The sequence below is a fragment of the Lepisosteus platostomus genome, chromosome 7 (genome assembly GCF_059453375.1).
Source record: "Lepisosteus platostomus isolate fLepPlt1 chromosome 7, fLepPlt1.hap1, whole genome shotgun sequence".
Lineage (NCBI taxonomy): Eukaryota > Metazoa > Chordata > Actinopteri > Semionotiformes > Lepisosteidae > Lepisosteus > Lepisosteus platostomus.
Window position 1 is genome coordinate 32670465 of NC_142617.1, and position 21271 is coordinate 32691735.

The following is a 21271-nucleotide window of genomic DNA, read 5'->3' on the forward strand; positions in this document are numbered from 1 at the left end:
TCTCATTCCTCTTGTTGAAGAGCTTCTCTCAGAATCCCCATGTGGGTTCAGATACTCAGGAAGCACAGCCAACAGGATTTTTACAGTCTGTCAATTACAGGAAAAACATTGTGAACAGCACAGCATGGTTGCTCGGTGATTAGCATTGCTGCCTAACAGTCCTGGGTCTGTGGGTTTAATTCTGACTAGTGGGTCCTATCTGTGTGTACAGTAGTTTGTATGTTTTCCACCTTGTGTGCGTCCTGTCCAGGGTGTAACCTGCCTTCTGCCTGTTACTTGTCAGCGTAGACTCTAGCTCCACCACGAACCAAAATTCGAAGAATTAGAAAATGGATGTATATATGGTAGGAACAACACCAACCCTTCTGCTACTTCTTTAATTTCCCAAACGTGTTTGACTCTGAATTGTGAGGCACTCTGGAAGATCTTCATGATGAATGGTGCTCCTCGTGATAATATCCAAATCCAGACAGGAGTTAAACAAGGGTTTTCACCTCCCCAACCCAGTTTTCAAACGTTCTGAGCACCATGCTCCATTTGATAACATATAAGCTTTCTACTGGAGTTCGGATGATTTTCTGGATGAACAGTACAGTATGTTACTTAATCTTAAACGAAGCTAGTCCCTAAAACCACCCTGACTTCAGTTACCACACTCCAGTACGATGATGCCTTGACAGAAACATATCAACACACAAGTGCCATCTTGTTTACTGAGGTGTATGAGAAGATGGGATTTAAACTTAACATTCTATAGAGCAAAGTCCTCTATCTGCAAGATCCAAATGATTGAGGATTCGTGATGCGAGTCTGGAGAATGTAGCCTACTACTCGAAAATGTTTTTGATTGATATATTTGGGTGTCAGAGTTAGCAGGTGTTTGAGGATCATAACATTCACACTGAAACTAAACTGAAAGTTTACTGCAGGGCCCTCATTCCTACATTGGTGTACAGGACTCAGACATGCAGAGCACACTTAAGTGTCGTATCAACTAAGTTGTTAGCAGACGATCTTATAAGTGGGAGGACAGACACATCAACAGCAGTATTCTTTCCTACCCCCAGCACTCCATTGGGTGAGTCGTGTCATCCAGATGTTAACTTAACCAAGGATTGTTTCAAAGATATGGGGAAAGCAAAGATGAACGATGTAACAGTGATATAAACTCCTGGGAGATTATGGCCACCGACTGAACCAGGTGACGGGGAAACATTAGGGAAGAAACCCAGAAATAGGAATCCAAATGAGGAAGAGAAGTGAGAGTTGGAGAGACATTGCGCAGTTCCTTCTGAGATAACACCTGCTCCACCTAACACACCGTGTCTATCCTGTACTGAGCTTGTCAGTTATCGTCTGGCTCATGGAATGGAAAGTCATCCCTGGCCTGTGAGGGATAACCAGTGAATGAAAGATGACGACAGCGTGCCTTCCTCTGAATCATGCGTTGCCAAGCTACCTAACTTTTCTCACACTGGGAGCCCCATGGTGCTTGCAGGAATGTTAGCTGCATCAGTGACACGCTATGCATTCATTAGAATGTGATTAAAATTTGCTGTTGCAAATCCCAACTTAGTCATGCAAACTATTGATCTCCTGAACATGCGTCATCAGACATCCAGGGACAAGTGGGTTTCAAGATGGTGTTCTGCTCTTTTAGCTTGCTGCCACAGAGGAGAAGATTAGAGGAGAAGTTCTCCCAGTAGGGTCGCATGTCTGGAAGTTCTGACCCCTGTCGATTTATCATAGTGACCTGGACAGTGATAGGTAGCAGAGGGCCAGCAAAGCCTCACTTTCGCTAAGATTTGGAAATACAGATGACTAATATGATTTTAGTGCGTCCTCTGATGAGTCTGTCATCTAAAGAAGGATGTGGAATGCCCCTTGTTACTTTCAGCTGGAAAAGCCATTGAAATGGAGAACTCGATGTCACAGCTTTCCAGCAGCCATGCTGTTAAAGCTCAACAGGACTTCTCTGGATTCTCTGAACAGGTGTGCGATATAAGCTCTCTTGTTGAAAGAAGGCTTTCCTTCCACTTTTCCTTTGATGTCCCTTCTTAAAAGCTTGACTGTGCCCTTTTGTGCTGTGTTTACTTAACATTCTCTCCCAGGAAGAACAAAATGCTATCAAAGCTGACCTTCTCCTGATGTCCAGACAGGACATTTCTGGAAGAATTGCAGTGACAGCTTGGCACCTATCAGAAAAGCTATTTCCTGCTTTCCTTTTCTTCTATTTATCTTTTTTTAGAATCATGTCTAAATATCATGTCAAGTGTTGCAGCTGTATTAAGTATAATCATTTCTGATTAGCGTTAAGAGTATTCGAGTATTTCCAAATATGGAAATTTCCAATTTTCTGTTCTGCCCTCCGTCACTGAAAGTATTTATGAAGGTGACTTGACCTTAAGTGCCTGGCCCTGTGACATTCAAACCAAAGTTTTGAATTCTGACGATTGTGGCTTCAGCAATATCCTGTAGTTATTTGGCAATGTCTATAAACATTAAAAACACATTATTTCCTCAGAAAACGTGGTTTTATAATAGCACATCACGCAAATATACAGTAGCAGACACAAGTCTTCACACTCTTTGTCTGAAGCCGTCAGAAGCATTAATTATTCATTAATTTGTTGAACTGAGTTATCAGGTGATTAATTTTTCAGTAGTTCTGTTGCCAAATAAATAGAGGGTTTTGACCCATCTGGTGCTTGACAGAGCTGAGTGGCTGTGCTCAGACTGTGTTCTGCTCATAACACCTGGACAGGGCCAGAAATAGTCATTTAGACAATTAATTCTGTTGTCAAGCACCTGCAAAGAATGAAGGCTTAATTGTTGAGACTTCGTTTTAAATAAGAACAAAAAAGTTGAGAACTTTGAGATTCTGTTTTTGGTATGATCATAAATAAGTAGTAACCGCTCAGTAATTACAGAGTGCTTTCACTGTAATGGGGTCTTATCAGTGTAGTGTAGCTGTATGTCTCAGTGTTTTATTCAAAATTTAAATTGACATCTCTGTGTATACTTACTGTACTTATATATACAGTACTTTAATAATTGGTAAAGATATACTGTATATAAACACATTCATAATTAATTATTAATTCATTCATAATTGTGTAAGGAGATATACTGCATATAGAAAGTCTCCACACTCTTTCCATAGACACATTTCGTGGCCTTACAGCCTAAAATCAAGATACATTAAATCAGAACATCATTTACCTTTATTTACACATCTACACATGACCGCTAAGTGAAAAACAAATGCTCAAAATTGGGATGGATAAGTGTGCACACCCCTGAGTTACTCCTTGATTGAAGCACCTTTTACTTGAATTATAGACATACCTCTGTTTGGATAGGTCTGAAACAATATAGCTCACCTAGGTTGGGCGATGTCTGCCCATTCCTCCTCACAGAACTGTCTGAGCTAGCCATCTAGCCTGATTGGTAGTTAAACGTAAATCAATCTCTTTCAAGCCATTTCTTGAAAGAAGTTGGGTATCAACTTCAACAACTTGGCTGGGTAGCATGTTGCCATTCCCCCACAACACTTTGCGTAAAGCATTGGAATGTTAGACAAGAGTACAAATACAATAGCTGTCTGTGGTAGGATCTCAGGGTGGCGTTCATTCTACAGTGGGTGGAATCTGAAGATAATGTTGATACTTCAAGCTTGTTCAAGGGGGGGATGAAAACACAGTTTTTGACAGATTAAAGAAGCGAAGGAGGAGACATGGCCATAGCTATGTTTTAGTAATTAGATGGTGGTAAACTTATAATTAAAAACAGGACTGGGAGAACAGCTGGTTTAAGTGCAAAACACCCTTCCATCCATTTTGTAACTGCTTTATCCAATACAGGGTTCTGGGGGAGCTGAACGATAGCCAGGGTACACCCATCATCATCATCTTCCTTCTCCTCCATGCCCTTCTTAGTGGTTGCCTTGAGGGTATGCCCCCAACAGTCCCAACATGTCTTTGGACTGCGGGAGGAAATCCATACAAACTCTGCACAGGTAGCACCCCGGAATTGAACACAGGGCCCCAGCACAGTGAGTCATTAATGCTAACCACTGCGTCACCATGCCACCCAAGCAGCCTCATTTTAAAATAAAGATCTGGTGCAATTTAATGTTTCGTTTCTACATTCGCTTTGTGAAGTACAGTCTGAGTCTGTGTTGTTATATCGTGCATTGGGAGTCCCAGGATTCAGCCTGTCATTGTCATTCATTCTGAAGGCAAACCTGGGGTTTTAGTGGAGTAATACTGCTTACTGTCCATTTTCTGTCTTCTTAAGGGCAGAAGTAGTCATTTTTCTCTTTCAGGGCTTCTTGATCCCTTGTAAACTGAAGCGCTCAAAAGGTACAACGTCTGTGAAAATGTAATGAATCTAGTGAGAAGACGGAGCGTGTTTGCCCACACCTGTACACAGATCCGCATGTGGAGACACACACACTGTCGCTGCAGTGACTCGGCCTCCTCTGCAGTGTTTCTTTCCCAGCCCCTCCGTGTTCTTCACAAGACGGCGTGAGGCGAGGTGATTGGCTGCTGAAAATGTCTCGTTAATCTCCAGGACCGGTCTTTGCCCTGCTAATCTCGCGTCCTTGGACAGGAGGCTGGGAGAGAGGGTGGGGGGGGGGGAGGGGAGAGAAGGGACCGAGACCGGAGAGGAATACACGAAGGAGCGCAGGTAGGCGAGTCAGTGAGAGGGAGAGACCAAAGTCACAAAGAACAGAGCAACTCAGAGCAACATAAGCACAGCGGATCGAATTGGACCTTGACAGGCCGAGGGGCGGGAGCACTTTGCACCCCTTGTTCGCTATAAACTCTGCTTTCGTGTGCCATCTGCTGAGGTGGGTGCTTTATCTGAAAGACATTCTTACTGCCTGGGTAATGGAATTCAACCCAGACCTGAAAGATCCAGATTTCAGTGGGATTTTTGCCAGTTGGATTCTTTCTCTTGTCATTTTTATAGCATCTTCTGGTTTCCTGATTCGACAGCATGTCTCAGCCAGAAAGGTCAATGTGCAATACTGGTTGTTAATCTCTAAACTTTACTGTCTTCTTATTTTTTTAATCACTTTAGCGTAAATGTCATGTCAAAAGAAAAGTGCTTCCTTAGGTAATAGATCTTTAGCATTGTTGTTGTTCAACTCTCATAAGATGAAGAAAATTATAGGCACTTCAAAAGAGTTTTGTTGTTGATGTTATTCAGCTAAATCTTGTATAAATTTGGTTAGATCTGACACTTTCTTTTCTTTGCTTTCTAACATCTGTCTCCCTGTCTTGGACGGTTTTCCTCTTCAAATCCAGAGGGACATTTCTCACATGAAGCCATGTCACATGGTGCATGATGTGAACCCTGCTGTTGTAACATAAAGCCAAGGAAAGTATTGTGAATGCTGCCCCCAGATTGTGTTGAAATGTGTGTGAAGTGACAGGGACCCCTGTTAGTCTTCTCGGGTTAGAAGAAAACCTGAGTCTTGAAAACGGGTCAGATTCCCATGGTGGACAACACGATCCCCTCGGCTTGTGTCGTGTTTCAGATCCCATGACTCGTTCTGTGTTTCATCGGCCGGGCCTCACCCTGCTGCTGTGTGTTTGGACTGCTGTGCTCTCACCTGAGATTATGTGCAGGATAGGAAATGCTTCAGAGAGTTCACATTTCTGCTGCTGATGTTAGGAAGTGCTTTGCTTTCTCTAAATATGAAAATCAAATATAAAAAAAGCAGAGTTTGTATATTAGGAGGTTTGTAGACTGACAGGCTCTCAGTAAGCTAACTGCTATCTGTGTATGTGGAGCAGAAACTTGATCCGCCCTCTGGGCTTTGACCGGGCGATGAGACGTTCTGTGTCATCTTGTCCCATAATTGCAAATCCTGCTATTCTATAAGTAAATCTCCATTCATCCAGTATTGGTCAGCCACCTATCTTCATGGTGTGTGTTACAGTAGGCCAGAGCCTATAGCTGCACTGAGCACCCAACTGCTCTCTCCTCCTGGACTGGGTGCTGGTGCATTGCAGGCCCATGGAAAAAGAAGTTATTTAGAATAGTTGATTAAACTTAGCCATAATGTCTTTGGGATTTGGAAGGAATCAGAAGCACCTGGCAAATACCCCCCAAAAACATGGGTGAACATTCAGACTCCATATAGATGGATGCCTAGTGGTAGAATCAGTCCCAGGATCCTGGAGCCGTGAGACTTTAGTAGACTTTAGTCACTGCATGACCCCTAATACTGCAAAGATGCAAATGTCAATTAGTGCGTTGTAAATACTAAAGCAATGTCTGTATTCTCTTCTGTGTCAGAGATCATTTCAGAGAGTAAATGGACTCAATGGCTCATTCATTTACATCCTGAAACTAGAGTCTATAAAGGTGTTCCAATCAGAGTTATAAAAATACCTCCAGAGTCCCAGGAGCTGAAGGACTTTACTGCATTTTTGTATAAAAACAGAAACAGAAATCAAAACTACACATGAAACATTTTACTGTGATTGACTTTGACTGACGTCACATCTTTAGAGCAAGCGCTGTTTGTTGATTGTTTCATTTCTGTTTTACTGCTAAAAAATGATTTATTATGGTAAATGTTAACAAAATACAGCTTAGAAATTGTTATATGGTCTCCATTTTTATTTAAAAGCAGTCATACATATAAAACAGTTCTTTGAAAGACAAGAGTTCAACCAAAGTTCGCTGAAAAATGGTCTACTGTATATCTGCAAGGGTGTGTTTCTACAGTATATGAATTTATTAATATGCAGTCATCTATGTAGGCATTTATATTGGCAGTGATATACTTCAATTTGTAAGCAATCACTGGCATTTGGAATTGTTGTAAAGGTCAAGGAGGAACAGAACATCCAAATTGAAAACTCAAAGGCTTCTGGGTAGACTTTGGCTGCACACTTTGTTAGCTGTGACCACAATTTCCCCAGCAGTGGCGCACAGCTGGTCAGGTGCTTCTGTGAGGTAGAGCAGGCCGGGGGAGTCGTGAGCTTGCAGCGATCTTTCTGAGAGAAACACTGCCCATCCAGTCAGTGCACAGTGAGGCCTGTGGCAGGTGACTGAGACTGGGGTGTCAGAGGACTGTGGGTGCAAGGTCTCCCTCTGCTTCCAGTGGGGCTCCAATTTCGCACCAGTGACTTGGGTAAATTCCAGATCCCCATTTATAAATTGGATGGGTATTAAACAGAATAATTGACCATTCCCAAGTTAAAATTTAAAAAGGGTTTGTGTGTATCAAAAATAAACTGTGTATTTTACAAATGTAGGTATATGGACCTTTAGAAGAATTAAAACATTACTGCATGTACCTCCAAGCAAATTTAGAATATGTAATCACATAACAGCTGCTGTTTATTTATACTACAGCTGAATTATGATTATAAAGACCTCTCTAACTCTGAATGCTATTGCCAGCTAATGACTGATGGCCTGAAAAGATTCCTGGTGTTTATAGTTACTCCATTTACATGTCTCTGGGCTCTCCGTGCTGCACTTAGGAAACCCTGAGGCGAGGCTTAATTCAGCCCTGAATCTTGTCTATGAATAAGAACCCACTTTCCCCTAAAAGACGGAGACAAACAGGAATGCAGAAGCCAACTTCCCATTTTTGTTTGCCTTCTCTCTAGGTGACAGCTTCAAGCAGCAGGGTTTCGTGAAGAAGAGCGCCTCCTGGGGTTGATGGAAGCCTGACGTTCCCACGGTGAGAAGGTAGAGCCCAGTTAACAAAGCGAGGGGGTTGGGGGTAGGGGTCTCCTGTGCACGTGGGCTTTGGCAGCGTCATGTGGTGCCAGTCTGTCACCTCCATTGGTTCGAAAGCACGCTACAGAGAAGCGCTCTGCATTATAAATACTTAATGAGACAAATGTTCCTTTTATGATAATTAAGTACTCCTCAGCTGCATTGTAAATATTCAATAAGGGATCCCAGGCATGGTTTGCTCAGGGAATTTCCTCAACGAGCTGCCCTGCTGTGGAGGGACTGAGAACAGGACACAGAGGGAAAGAAGAAGAACTTGTTTGAAAGAGTGAGGCTGGACGGCTGGGCAGAGATTCGCTGAGAGCCTCCAGTCAAATGCTTTGTGTCCATCTGCTCCTGATGGGAAAACATTGCTTTCTGATTGATCTCTGCCAATCGTAGTGCATGGCCTAGGGTTGACAAACAAGGGATCTTTCCATCCTGGTCTGTGGTACAGTATGACCAGCTTCTTGATTATGCGAATGACATCTCCTGTTAATTACTTGAACCGTGAATGTGTTGGTGGTGCCAGGCCTTCCGGCGGAGTGGATTGGAAAATCCTGATGCCATAATGTGTTTCAAGGCTATACATGTCCATGAGCATGCGCTGGTGTTAGTGGGCCTCTTCCTCATTGGAAGATGTTTCTGAAGTGAGAGAATTCCAGATCCAACAACACAGAGGGAGAGAACAAAGCCAACAATCTTCATCATGTCCAGGCAGGACTTTATCCTCTCTTTTATCAGCATGGCCAGACTCAGAGGTTTATTCTAATCCTGTTCTTTTTTTCTGGTCCCTCCAGAGGGATCAGTTGTTGCCTATTGACAGAGAGGAGCTAGGAGAGGTGGATGTGCACGTCCTTAAAAAAACGCCAGAGATTCAGGAAGAGCTTACACCCCTCTGCAGCTAATGTGACAGAGTTTTGTTAGATGCCTGGCTCCTTAACTTCTTAACAATGTTATCTTCACAAATGCTGAGAACCAGTAGGAGGGTGAGGACTGGGAACAGGGCTTCTGGATTCTTGGTTGAGGTAGATGGTGGCATTTTGGGTAAGAGGTGGACCGTTTCGTAACATAGCCCCTGTGGTTTGCAGTGTCCCTCAAGGGATCTGTTTCTTTAAGAAGCTCTGGCCAGCACACATCTCATCCAGCACATACCTGTGCTAACTGGTACTCACCAGGAGCAGAGCTCCACTGCACATGGCCTGAGGGAGAAGGAGCTGCTTTCTCTGAGAGGCGTGCACTGAAAACACGGCATTAGTTTATTCCACCCGCTCGTTGCTGTGGTTTCGTGTCATGTTCTGTGTGTCCACTGTGTTGCGCTGATAGTGTGAAGGTGCCCGTGGGGCTGCCATCCTCAAGGGCACACAGAGGGGAGTACTGGTGTAACCACATACTGTAACACTCAGTAGGCCAGCTCCTCCCTCCTGTGTTGCTTCCCAGTTGAAAGGTTTCTGAATGGACAATTGTTGAGTGACTTTGCTACTGCCGTGTGTCTGTGAAAGCATTTTCAAAACACTTTTGCAAAGGGGAATGTTCTAAGTACAGTAAAAATACAGTTTACAGTATGAGCCAGATGAAAGTGTATTCGACTAATTAATGCATTTCACCACTGATTGCATCAGGAAAGAAAGCTGTAAATACAGGACTCAAAACCTCCTGAATTGCCACTGTTGACCAAAGCGTGATGCTGACAACATCTTCAGCTATACTGATTGCAATAGGAGAGTTGTCATTCAGTATGTGATTTCTGGGTCACAAAGGCAGAAGACTCAATGCACAAAACCACTCCAATTGCTTTTTTATTTTGGGAAATGCACAAACATCTCAGGCCAAAGTTTTTTTTGTTACTTGAGTATTTTAGTCATGCATTTAATGAGTACTCCTGGGCACTGTCACAGAAATAAAAACAAAAAAATGTCTCACGCCTGCTATGGAAGGGCATGAGATTCTGATGAACGCTTGTGGATAGCTTTCCTGCTTTTAATGAACAGTTGTGGGCAGGAAGCAATTTTAAGAGGCTGACTAATGCTGTTTTTTATGGTTGTATTATAGAAAAAAACAACAAGACTCCTATTACGTTGCAGTTGGATCCATTTTGGGTTTCACAAGCTTCTGCCTCTTATGTATGTCAGCTCCAGATGCTGGACATTTCACTTTTATTACTCAAAATCATTTTTTTTTTATTGACTGGCTGATGCAAATTGTACAATATTTTATTAAGTTGCCTTTTGCCCCCTCAGTACCATTTGTGGGCCTTTAGCTCATTAAACCCAGAATGCATTAGACTCAGTGGGTGTCACCTGAAGCAGTATGTTGGCAAATGTTAAAAATTAAATAAACTCCAGCCCTTCAGGAGGCTTTTTCAGGTTCAAAGTATGGATATGAATATTTATATGCACACATTTCAATATTTGGATGTGCTGTGAGAATGGCTGGGTTATCACAAGATGTAATTACCGTAGGTGGACTAACAGAGAATTTTAAAGGGGCAAAGACCTGCTACCTGCTGGTCTCCCCTGCTGAAGGCAAAGGGGATTGTGGGTGTTTCTGGGAAATTGTTTCAGTAAGAGCAGGCAACAGTTGATTCCTGTTCCTCCAGTCCTGCCCATCAGTCCTGTTAATGCAACAACCATTGCTTTCCCCACCTCAAACTGGTCTGTCACCACCAGCTGTCACCACCAGCCTGGGTTATATAATCACTGCTGCACGCTGTCCAGGACTCTGCGTGGGTGGGTCTCTGCGTGTGTGGGTATGTGTGTGCACTCTTAAACATCTGGAGGCCCGGCCAGATGTAACATTTCACCCAAGCTTTCTATCACAGCACCAAAGATTGCCTTTGGAAAGGCTAAGTTAGTATCAGTCTAGAAGGGACACCTTTGGCTCTTGTGTCCTGTTTTCTTTCATCTTTTTTGGAAACAACACTTTAAAAAATGCTGAGTCCCTAGCATAAAGTCTATACACTTTTACGCCTGTAATACCTTTGAAAATCTACTGATGTAATAAGGCACTGTGTATTACAGATACTTTCCAAGCTTCTCACAGTAGTTGAAGTAGTGGTGTAGTAAATTGTTGTGAATGATCTTAGGGAGAGGTCTGTGACCTGTGTCATGATATACTGGCAGGATAAGGTAACTGGGAATCCCAGCCCTGTTCTTTAGAATAAACCTTTTCCATTTAGTCTTTGTTTTTCAGTGTGTAGAATTAAAATGGGAATGAGAATGAGAACAGTACTGCAAAGACACCCAATATTGCTTACTTCCTGTCCACTGCAGGAAGTCTTTCTCCTCTCTACAGTTTTATTGAATCATCTGACCATCATGCTTTGGTTTGGTGATTATGGCCCTTTGAGTCTGGAACATTGCCAGTTGAGAAACATCAGTTTAAAAGATATTGTTTTTTTGGTAGTTAAGACTTTATAGCTTTCTGGGGGAGCTGGTTTCTCTTGGCATTTTGGTATCTCTGTAGCCCGGGGAACCTGGTTTTCATTAAACTAACCTTAAGTCCCCTAATTGAATCTTTTTGATTTATAATATTAGGAATTCTTCCAAAATGCTACATACCATAATTTTACTCAAAATGATCTATGAATGTCAGCTTTTCTACATACAACAGCATAAGCATTGCCCCCTATATCGCAAGTGATTGAATTCACTACAACATAATAAAGTAATAAACTAAAAAAAGACATTGGTGATCAGTATTGTGTTACATTTCATTAGGGAATAGCTTCATTTCAGAGCCAGTGTGCTGGCATTTAAGTCTGAAACTGTATGAGTACCTGACTAACACTGGGTCTGAATGTGAAGGAATCAGGGGAGACGCTTATGAATCAACAGTGAACGTGCTTCATCTCCTGTAGCATAGAGACTTCCTCCAGTCAATTAAGATTCTTACATAGCACACAGATTACAAATCATAACTTTGCAACAGTGGGGATGTGTCATGCTAATATGGCAGCTGTCAGGTCCAGAATCTCCAGTGAATAGCACTCTTTAACATTACTTTATTAACCCTTTACAATTTCTTGCATTAGGAATTATCTTTTCGCATACCCCAGCTTGCTCTCCATGAGACACACAGACACACAGACAGGGAGAGAGCCTGGGGTCAGAGCGCAGGGTCTGCCATTGTACAGCGCCCCTGGAGCAGTTGGGGTTAAGGGCCTTGCTCAGGAGCCCAATGGAGTAGGATTCCTTTGCCGGCTGCGGGATTTGAACCGGCACCTTCCAGCCACATGCGCAGATCCTTAGCCACAGAGCCACTTTACCTCACTTCTATAGGAGACCTGCAATAATAATATGAGCACCCCCCTGCTGATATTCTAGAACTGTCCTGGCCCATTATTAATGTCTGTTTGTTTAAAAATGGATTTTGAGTCTATGACATTAAACACAAGGTAGTGGGGCCTACCAAGTGGCTCAGCTGATAAAGGCGCTCTCCTCAGCACAGCTTGAGCACTACGTACATTCATGGGTTCGAGTCTGGGTCTAATGACTAGCTGACTGGGAATGGTATCTCCTCTGACTCCCGGTGGACTGCAGAGAGAGTCCGCTCGGCTCTGGCCTGTGAGTGTAGCGTCCCTGCGCTTGTTTACCAGGTGCCATTCAGACTGATTGCGTCAGTCAAGCACAGAGCTGGGAGAGGGAGAGGCGGCGCTCCAAGTGTTGCTACGGCAACCAGTTTAATGGTGGGTGAGAGCACTGGGGCAGAGCGGTGTGTACTGTATGTGTGTCCGAAAACATCAACGCAGAGAGATGAAAATTGAACCAATGAGTTGGAGAGGCTTAAGGATGAAATTAGAGGCTCTAGATTTCAGTGGAGGAAAGAAAAAGGAAAAATACAAAAATGCTCACAATGTTTAATGCTATGTTAGTAACATGGCAGCACATGAGACACTATAGATGTTCAATGAGGGGTGACTGATGGACATACTTTAAACTAACGCCAACATTTGCTAAACTGGGATTCACCGTAAATATTGGTTTGCTGCCTCCATTCAGTTTCTCCTACAATTTGTGCCCATTCCCTTAGTATTTGCAAACATTTTCCTTCACAACCTCTCAGAAGAGTGAATCACCAAAGATTAAAATAAAGAGATTTTCTGAAACAGCGCAGTGGCAGAAAACATTATTCACGGTTGCAATGAATACATCAGCAGATGTCTGCTTTCAGAAATATTTCCCCTCTGAGGTTTGATGTTAAATAAAATGTATGTTTTTCTTCTGTGTTTGTTAATTTGGAGTCCTACAACCCAGTTAGTGCTAGTTTGAGTGTTGGACATGTCACATTCCGGGATTCTCAAAGTGGCAGGATGAGCATTAGCTGGCCAGAACTTATCCAGCTCTCCTGTGACTTGTCAGGCACCTGCAGTGGATACAAGCAGAAATCAGAGACGTTCCACTGCTTCAGTTGGCACTGACATGGCACTGTATGGCACTGCATGTGGGTGTGTCAGAGAGTTTTGTCTACATAGTGTGTCTTTGGACACACAGCTCTGACAGGTGGGTGTGTCAGAGGGTTGCTTCTACACAGTGTGTCTTTGGACACACAGCTCTGATGGGTGGGTGTATCAGAGGGTTGTTTCTACATAGTGTGTCTTTGGACACACAGCTCTGATGGGTGGGTGTGTCACATGCACGAGTTTACACAATGTGTAGCAGGCATATCACAGGAGTGTGCCTTAGACACACAGCTCTGACAGCCGGGTGTGTCAGAGGGATATGTCTACGTAGTGTGTCCATCATCACGTGGCTGTGAAAAGTGGGCATGTCAGGGTGTTTCTCAGGGTCCTGGTTCTGTGTGGTATGGGAGTCACAGTTAAATGAAGCCGAGTTTCAAACAATTTGTTTTTTAAACAAAGTAATTCTGAAGTTTTAGAAAAAAAATGAATTTGGAAGAGTGAAATTGTTTTATGGGGGATAAATGCATTTCTTAATAAACCATTTGAAACTAACCGTGAAACTAAATCCCTTGTAACTGGTTAAACCCGGGCAGACAAAGGTCTTTTTAAATTAAATATGAAATTACTTACAAAATTATGAATCAACAATGTATATTTGTAAAAAGATGTTTAAAAAATGAAAGAGTCTCTCTCTGTAATGTTGTAGAAATGAGGATGCAGCAGTTAATTAGAGCTCATATTAAATGTAATTCCGATGTTGTTTTGATTTTCTATGTGCCCCCACCTTTTCTTTTTTGTACCTTGTGTTTCTATTGTAGGGCTTTTTTCATGAATATGAAAAGATGATATTCTAAGTCTCACTATAATATCATTGCAATAAAAGATGAAAAAACAGTACCCAGTTCTAAAAATCTTTGCTGAAGCACCATGTAAAACCCACTGTCGATTATCCTCAGGCCTTTTGGGTTAGTTGTGTTGAAAGGAATCATCAAAGGAACCTCCTTTGATGATTGAGTCCACAGTGCCTTCAGCCACATGCTCTGTATATGAAGACTGTATATTGTTTTCACAGTACATTAGATTGTCTTCAGTATAACTGAATTTCCCATCGAGCTGTGTCATGGAGCTCTCCATTCCCACAAACTCACAAACTCTTAGTTTAAGACCAGAAGCTGTGTCACCACACTGTCTAAACTCGGCTGTAATTGGCACAGGGGTCTATTTCACTGATATAACTGTGTTAAGCCAGTCGAAGGCATCGGGTAATTACATTGACTGCGGTTTGTCCTTTCTCTTCTGGAGAGCTATTTCCCCTCCTCCTTACTAGGACTGACATTTCAGCACAGTGTGTGGTTTATACCTACATTTTACCATTGCAGCTATTAAAGAAGGATTTGTGTTTTTTTTAGATGCTGTTAATATCGCTGAATCTCCTTCTGAGAAACAAGATCTTGTATGTTGAAAGAAGATAATTGCTTATTCTGCTGTTATAATCAAAAGGCAGTTTAACCTCAGTGAATTCTGTATGTCGGGTTGCCATGAACACATTTCCTGTTAATCTGGTAATTGTCACTTGACTAATCTAAAACTTAGAAAACACAGTGAACATGCAGCTGAACAATAACCTCTTACATTTATTCTGAGCGTGAGATTTCTGTTGTTTATATTGCCTACATTACAAGACACTGAAAGACTCAGTATTCTACCTAACATGAATATGAATTGTCAAGGTGCATAATAGTGTGTAGTGCTGCTGCCACACAGCTCTGGGGCGCTGAGTGTGATTCCAGCCCGGGTAACCTTCTATGTGGAGTCTGCATGTTTCCCATGATTGCATGGGTTTTCACTGGGTGCTCTCTGTTCCCTCTGCAGCCCAAAGGCATGTTGTCTTAACTGACGTGTCCAAAATGTTCTTGGTACGCCTGCCTCACCTTCTCCCTTTATTGTACCCAAAGATCATTGAAAATTGGCAAATTTTCAGAAATGGGGCGTTACATAATGGAACACCTAGGTCTGTGTCATGTCAGCCATTAAGGCAAAAGAAGGGCCCTTGAGATCATGATAAGTGTGCTTGGAATGCGTAGTACTTTCCTTGCCCAACATTGCTGAGCTTCTGAGATGTTAGAAGCAAGGCTGAGTTCTCATTCACTAAAGTTATGAGCTGTGGCCTGCACTAACTGCCAGGACAGGACAGAACATTCGCTGTATTGCTGAGAGTCTGGGATTCTGCCAGAAGGTGTTTTGAAGGAGGCGCTTATGTCACAAGCCATTGTTCTGCTGTGGCCGATCCAGCTCAGCTTGGTGATGTTGTGTGAGTACACACAGGAGGCCCTGCCGAAACAATATACTGTAGTTCCCATTCAGTGGTATAAGTGCCAGATCTCACCCAGTACTCGTGTTATAATGACAGGTTTTGGTCTGAGGGTGAACAGCTCGAGTCTCTTCTGCTGGATCAATTCCATCATCTTCTTTAGTGCATGTGTCCTACAACTCGGATCGGATGTACAAAAAGATGAGACTGTGCTCTACCAGGTCCGCACCACATGTTTCTGTAGCTCAGAAAGGGCAAAGTTGGAATAATTAATGATCAAGTAATAGCTTTATTCCATGCTGAAAAAAAGAAGAAAGAAAACACAACGTTTCAGCCGTGGAGCCTTCTTCAGGTGTGAGGTTAATAATTAATGATCGATTGATCATTATGATCATCATGATCATAATTAATGATCAATGACTTTCCACTTGTTTTATCAAAGCCCATATAGTATGTAAAAGTATGGAGGTTGATCTTGAGAATGAAGAACCAAGGTACTGTGCTGAAATCCACAGAAATTTGTGCTCAGAGGAACACACAGATTTAAACAAACTCTTGTGAGGTGTTATGTGAGCTTCCTAACACATGATAGACTAATAAACATAAATTCATAAAATCCAGTAGAAATCCTAAACTAAAACCAGTGTTATGGTCGCTGGCTCTTTAGGGTTTGTGACTGCGGTCAATAAAAACATGAGTCCAGACACGTGTGCCATGACAGCTGCTGAGAGCAGCACACAGAGATGCAGACCACGAGTGAACACCTGAATGCACAGAGTCAGCCTAGCCCGTGTCCATGAGTAATCGAATATAGCGGATCAGTGCCTTCCCATCAAAGCCACGATCCTGTTCCCATACACTGACCCAGCAGGGGAGCAGGGGAGAGAAGCAGCCACAGTCCTCTCTGTAACCATGAGTGTTGACTCCCCTCCATCTGTACCCACACGGCCGCCCTCCCACGCACGAGCTCACACGTACGTACAGACGGCACCGAAATGCTGGACGCGACGCCTGCTCGCCCGCCCACTCTCTCACTACCTCTCCAGCAGAACAGGGCTCCAGCAGGAGTGCAGTGTGGGAGCCGCAGTTAAACACTCTGCCGGCCGGCGCCTTCTGTGTCAAAGAGGCGGCCTGGAAGACGGCTTCGTACACAAATTTCAAGTATTTGATTTTTCCGCAAATCGGGATAAGAGAAAAGGCTGTCTTGTTAAGGATCAGGATCTGTTATCCACAAGTGTTCCAGGAACTGGAGACAGTAGACTAGAATAATAAGCAAAACCGGCAATGCGACAGAAAGGCTTTGCCCTGCCAGTGTCTTCCTACACTGGGCTTGAACCTGCCCCTCCAGTCATGACCAGTGGTCAGCCCTTGAGCTGGGGGGAACTGTTTGTAAGGAACCAGCAGAGGTTAATTCCATACTGAAATCCAGAAAGAAGAAAAAAAGGTGAAGGTATTCAAAGAAAAGCTTTACGGATGAAACATTGTGTTTTTTTACCTTTCTACCTTTCAGTGTTTTTATATTGGCTGTATTTGCAACCTATCTCCCCGCCTGAGATGTTAAACAGGATCAGAATGGCCCGATTCCCCAACAGGGGAGAGCAGTGATGTGTAGACCTGGATTCCTGAACTATTCCCACTCCAAGAAGCCATGGGTGTGCTTTGTTTGGGGTGCCTGTTGAACAGGAATAGCCTTTCACATGAAGACAGTTTAAGAATGTAAATTCTTTATAAGGATTTTGATCTCAAGCTTTGAAGACAGAAGGGGGGACTAACCTTAAAGATTACTGAATAGCAGCACTGCCACTAGTTCAACTACACAGCATATGAGATGAAGAACTGATTCAATTGAAACTACAGGAAGGAATACGGGTGGGATGTTTTGTAAATGCCTTAACTGAAATGTATCAGGACCATCCCTGATCATAGCCTGCTTTAAGTGGCTAGACCTTCAGTTTAATGGGTCATACCAAAGATGATTTGTCCGACTGCGAAATTTCCTGTGTCATGTCTGGGCACAGGTAACACAGTGGCACAGTGTTAACATTGCAGCCTCGTACGTTCTCCCCGTGATCGTGTGGGTTTCTTTGTGGTGCTCTGGTTTCCTTCCATAGTCCAAAAGCATACTGGTACTGTAGGTTAATTGGCTTTGGGGAAAACTGGCCCTGATGTGAGTGCACCTCTGTGTTTGCCTGTGTCTGCTCTGCAATAGACTGGCGTCCTGTCCAGGGTGTATCCTGTCTTGTACCTATTGCCACCCTATATTGGATACCTTGCTTAGAAAATGGGTGGATGGTTAGGTGGATGTCTGGACACTGTTTTGACATTTCTGGTCCTGCGAGAAGGGCGCCCCCTATAGATCTACCAGCAGCACGTCTCAGCACAGCCTGTTTGCCAGCACTACACTGACCAGTCCCAGCTCCCCCTTCTTCTTCCTCCTGTCACGCCCTCTGCAGCCAGAGGGCGCTCCTTCTCTGTCCTGTCCCTAGTTTCCTGCCTGCTGTCCTTCCGGTCCCTCTCTTTCCCTTGGGCTATATATTTCCAGGTCTTGCACTCTGCCCTCGCTCAGCATTGACGTTCGGATGTCCTGAGACCCGCCTAGCACCAGGTTGCCCCACGTCCGCTGCCTGAGGGCATAGGTCTCTATACGGCACTCCTGAACTCTTTGCACTAATGGGTCTTTTTCCGCTCTCCTGCTCCCCACGGTTAGTCCCTTTGGACGTCTGTGACACCTGCGGGGTGAGATGAGAAATGGCCACAGATCGACTGCTGTAGCTGTTGTCATTGGATGAGCCCTCTGAGAGGCTTGCTGCTCATTTCTATGCTTTACCGTTTAATTACCGTGTCTTTTCTTCCCAGCTCTCTGTCCCATCAATTTGTACCGGATCAGCGAAAAATTATGCAGCGCTCATCTCCCAACCACAAGAGCTCCTGGATAATAATGGAGTTTTCGGCGTCGAAGGGGGCTAGTTAAGACTGCGGACTGGGCTAATTTTTTCATCATTCAAGCCAGTGGCAGCTAGCTACAGTAGCTACTCCCCAGTGACTCTTGCGTCACTGTTGCCAGACTAATTGCTGTCTCCGTAAATCCTATTTTCCTGTCATTGTGAGATTCAAAGGAATCTTACAGTGCTGGACATTTGTAGTTTTCATTCCTAAATGTTGAATAATGACAGAGACTGCTAATCCACGTTGTAAACTCTGTATAATGGTTAATTATGGCATTTTTTGACTGAGCTGAGAGGATGTGATTTTTAAGGAGGGCCACATTTTTAAGGAGGATAAATCACATTTATCCACGATTTTGTGCAGCTGGTGTGCTCTCCCTGTGTTTGCATGGGATTTCATAGGGTATTCAGGTGCCACACCTCTGTAAAACATGTACAGTATATCTGGTTTGATTGGCTTCTTGAAATTTTCCATTCTAGGGAATCAATACCTGCCAGCTCCACACTGGGCTAGGCGAGGGGCACCCAAGCTCACAGCTGTGCCCAGTGCGGGTCCTGGTGCCTCTCTGCCCTGCTCTGGGAATCAGTTGTGGGTAAATCAGAATGCAATGTGTGTAAATGTTTTAGACACATACTGTAGGAAATACGGGGTTCAAATACATTAATGCCACAAAAACAAATGCTAGGCAGCTTTGCATGAGTGCTGTATTCTCCTGTAGTCTAGCCACATGTTTTACCAACATGAAATTAAAAACAAGTAGGGTATGTCAGGATGAACACTAAGTTAACAAGTAGTGAAAATTACTTTGCATCTCAAAAAATAGGTATTAAACACGTTGTTGTAGCAAAATTGTGACAATCACTTGATTGTATAACAAGGGGTGATGTACATTATATAGTTTTTGTTTATTTTCAGCATTAAGTGAGATATCCCAATAAGCTTATTTTTAACAGAACAGAAATTGATATAAGATACAGCAATTACAACCGTGATCATTTAAATAATTCTGATTAATGTTGCTAATAAACAAGAAGGCAAGCAGCAAGTTTGGCTAAATTGGTATCAATTTAATACAGAATGACTGCTAATCACATTTTAAAGGGAGATATGTATTTGTGAAATAAGCACCAAAAATAATACTATGTAATGGCTGTGCCTAGTATTTAGATAATTTATGGCAAGTATGGCCCTCTTGAAGTCCATGTCAGTCAAATCCAGCTACCATAGAAATTGATGTAGTCATCCCTGGTCTAGATACTTGTTAGAGTCAGGATGTAGTTATTGGGACTATCTATTAGGAGGCAGAGAGAAATGTCATTTTATTAGATAAGTGGAAGGGTTTGCATGCAGGTAACAAAGTCATAAACGATTATAATACTCTGGGAAACAGTGAGCTAGAGGAGGCTACATATACTGTAAAAATGCATCATACCAAACATGATTTGTCCTACTGCAAATTTTCCCATGTCATGTCTGGGCACGGGTGGCACAACGGTACTCTGGCTCCGTGTTCAATTACGTGTGGAGTTTGTATGTTCTCCCTGCATACAACTTTGGTCATGATGCTTGCTGCTCTGGAATCAGTCCAGAGACGTTCAAGCCAATACATCCTGGTGCTTAAAAGAGTGTCCCTCAATGACAGGCTGGAGGAACTGAAGCTTTTTAGCCTTGAACAGAGAAGGCTATGAAAGGGACCTGTTACAAGTATTCAAAATCCATGTCACACAAGTGACAATTACTTGGAAGAGAACAGGAGGCACTTCTTTACTCATAGAGTTGGTGAAGTATTTTTTTTATTTAAAAAAAAACTATAGTACAAGCTGCTTCTTTCAACAAACAGCTGGATGAGATATTTGGATCAGTTAACTACTAACTACCAAACTGGCTAAGTGGGCCAAATGGGCTCCTGTTCTTAGTCACCTTTCTAACGTCTTTAATTTTTATGAAAAACCAGTTCATTCATGAACTACAGTCGCTCTGGTATACAGTATGAGTACTGTTGTCAGATAATGAGTCATCCCACTGGCTTGATATCAGTAGTATTCCAACAGTTTACCATCCTCTGTCGTCCCTGCCTCCCCTCTCTCATTTAAACAGGACGAGAGAAGGCCACTTTCTAGAACATAACCAGTAAGCCTCCTGATGTCTTCCCAGCATGACTAGTGCGGGCTTGAGCTGCAGCAGGCAGGGATTCAAGAAGAATGACTAGCCCTGATTGTGAATCGCTGTGGACGAGAAAGTGAGTTCCTTTGGAAACATGAAACATTTTGGTTGTGAAATCCGGTTCGCCAAAGGTGCTTAAACATTTCACAGTTAGGCATGTATAGCAGGGACGTACACTGTGTTGTGTGGTCCTGTATTTTATGGCCTTTACTGAGAAGGCCAGTGTTTTGAGGTGGGTAGGAAAGCGGTGATATCAAGCATCTGCTGTGAAGGAGGATGCTTCTCACACGAAGCTCTGTGGAGACGCTCTCCTCTGACAGATATGTCAGTTTAGATTTAGCTCACTAGTTCCATGCCAGTGAGCAACACAAACAGCCCTCAGCATTGCAAATTAGACAAATAAACAGTACAAGATAGTCTTTTGGCCTTTTCTGCATTTTATATATTTATTTTTTGCATTTATTTCTACTGGTAGGCTGAAATGAATTTTCAAGGTCTACTGACTCGGTGGTCTAGAAGAACATAGAGCATTCAACCCCGTGAAGAATCAGCAGTTTTAGTGGAACTTTTAACCTATCCTATTACAGTAAGCCTTCTGTCCCACAGTTTCTACAGTTTCTACAGCTACAGTTTCACCAAAAGCTTTGTCTTTTGATTCTTTTCCTGGAAACTGCACCTCCACCCAAGTGCAAGTCTCTCAG

At 43.1% G+C, this 21271-nt stretch overlaps 1 protein-coding gene across 6 annotated transcripts in view; it reads left to right on the forward strand.

Moving 5' to 3' along the window:
• pacsin1b (protein kinase C and casein kinase substrate in neurons 1b) overlaps positions 1-21271 on the forward strand; it is a 99731-nt gene that overhangs the window by 20636 nt on the left and 57824 nt on the right. Inside the window, exons 1-2 of one of the 6 annotated variants that reach the window (XM_088639866.1) lie at positions 4656-4855; positions 7641-7722. The gene's annotated coding sequence lies outside the window, so the exon portion shown is untranslated. Of the gene's footprint in view, positions 1-4655; positions 4856-4913; positions 5022-7640; positions 7723-21271 lie in introns of those variants that run through there. The other 5 variants (XM_088639868.1, XM_088639867.1, XM_088639869.1 and 2 more) reach the window with 5 other exon arrangements.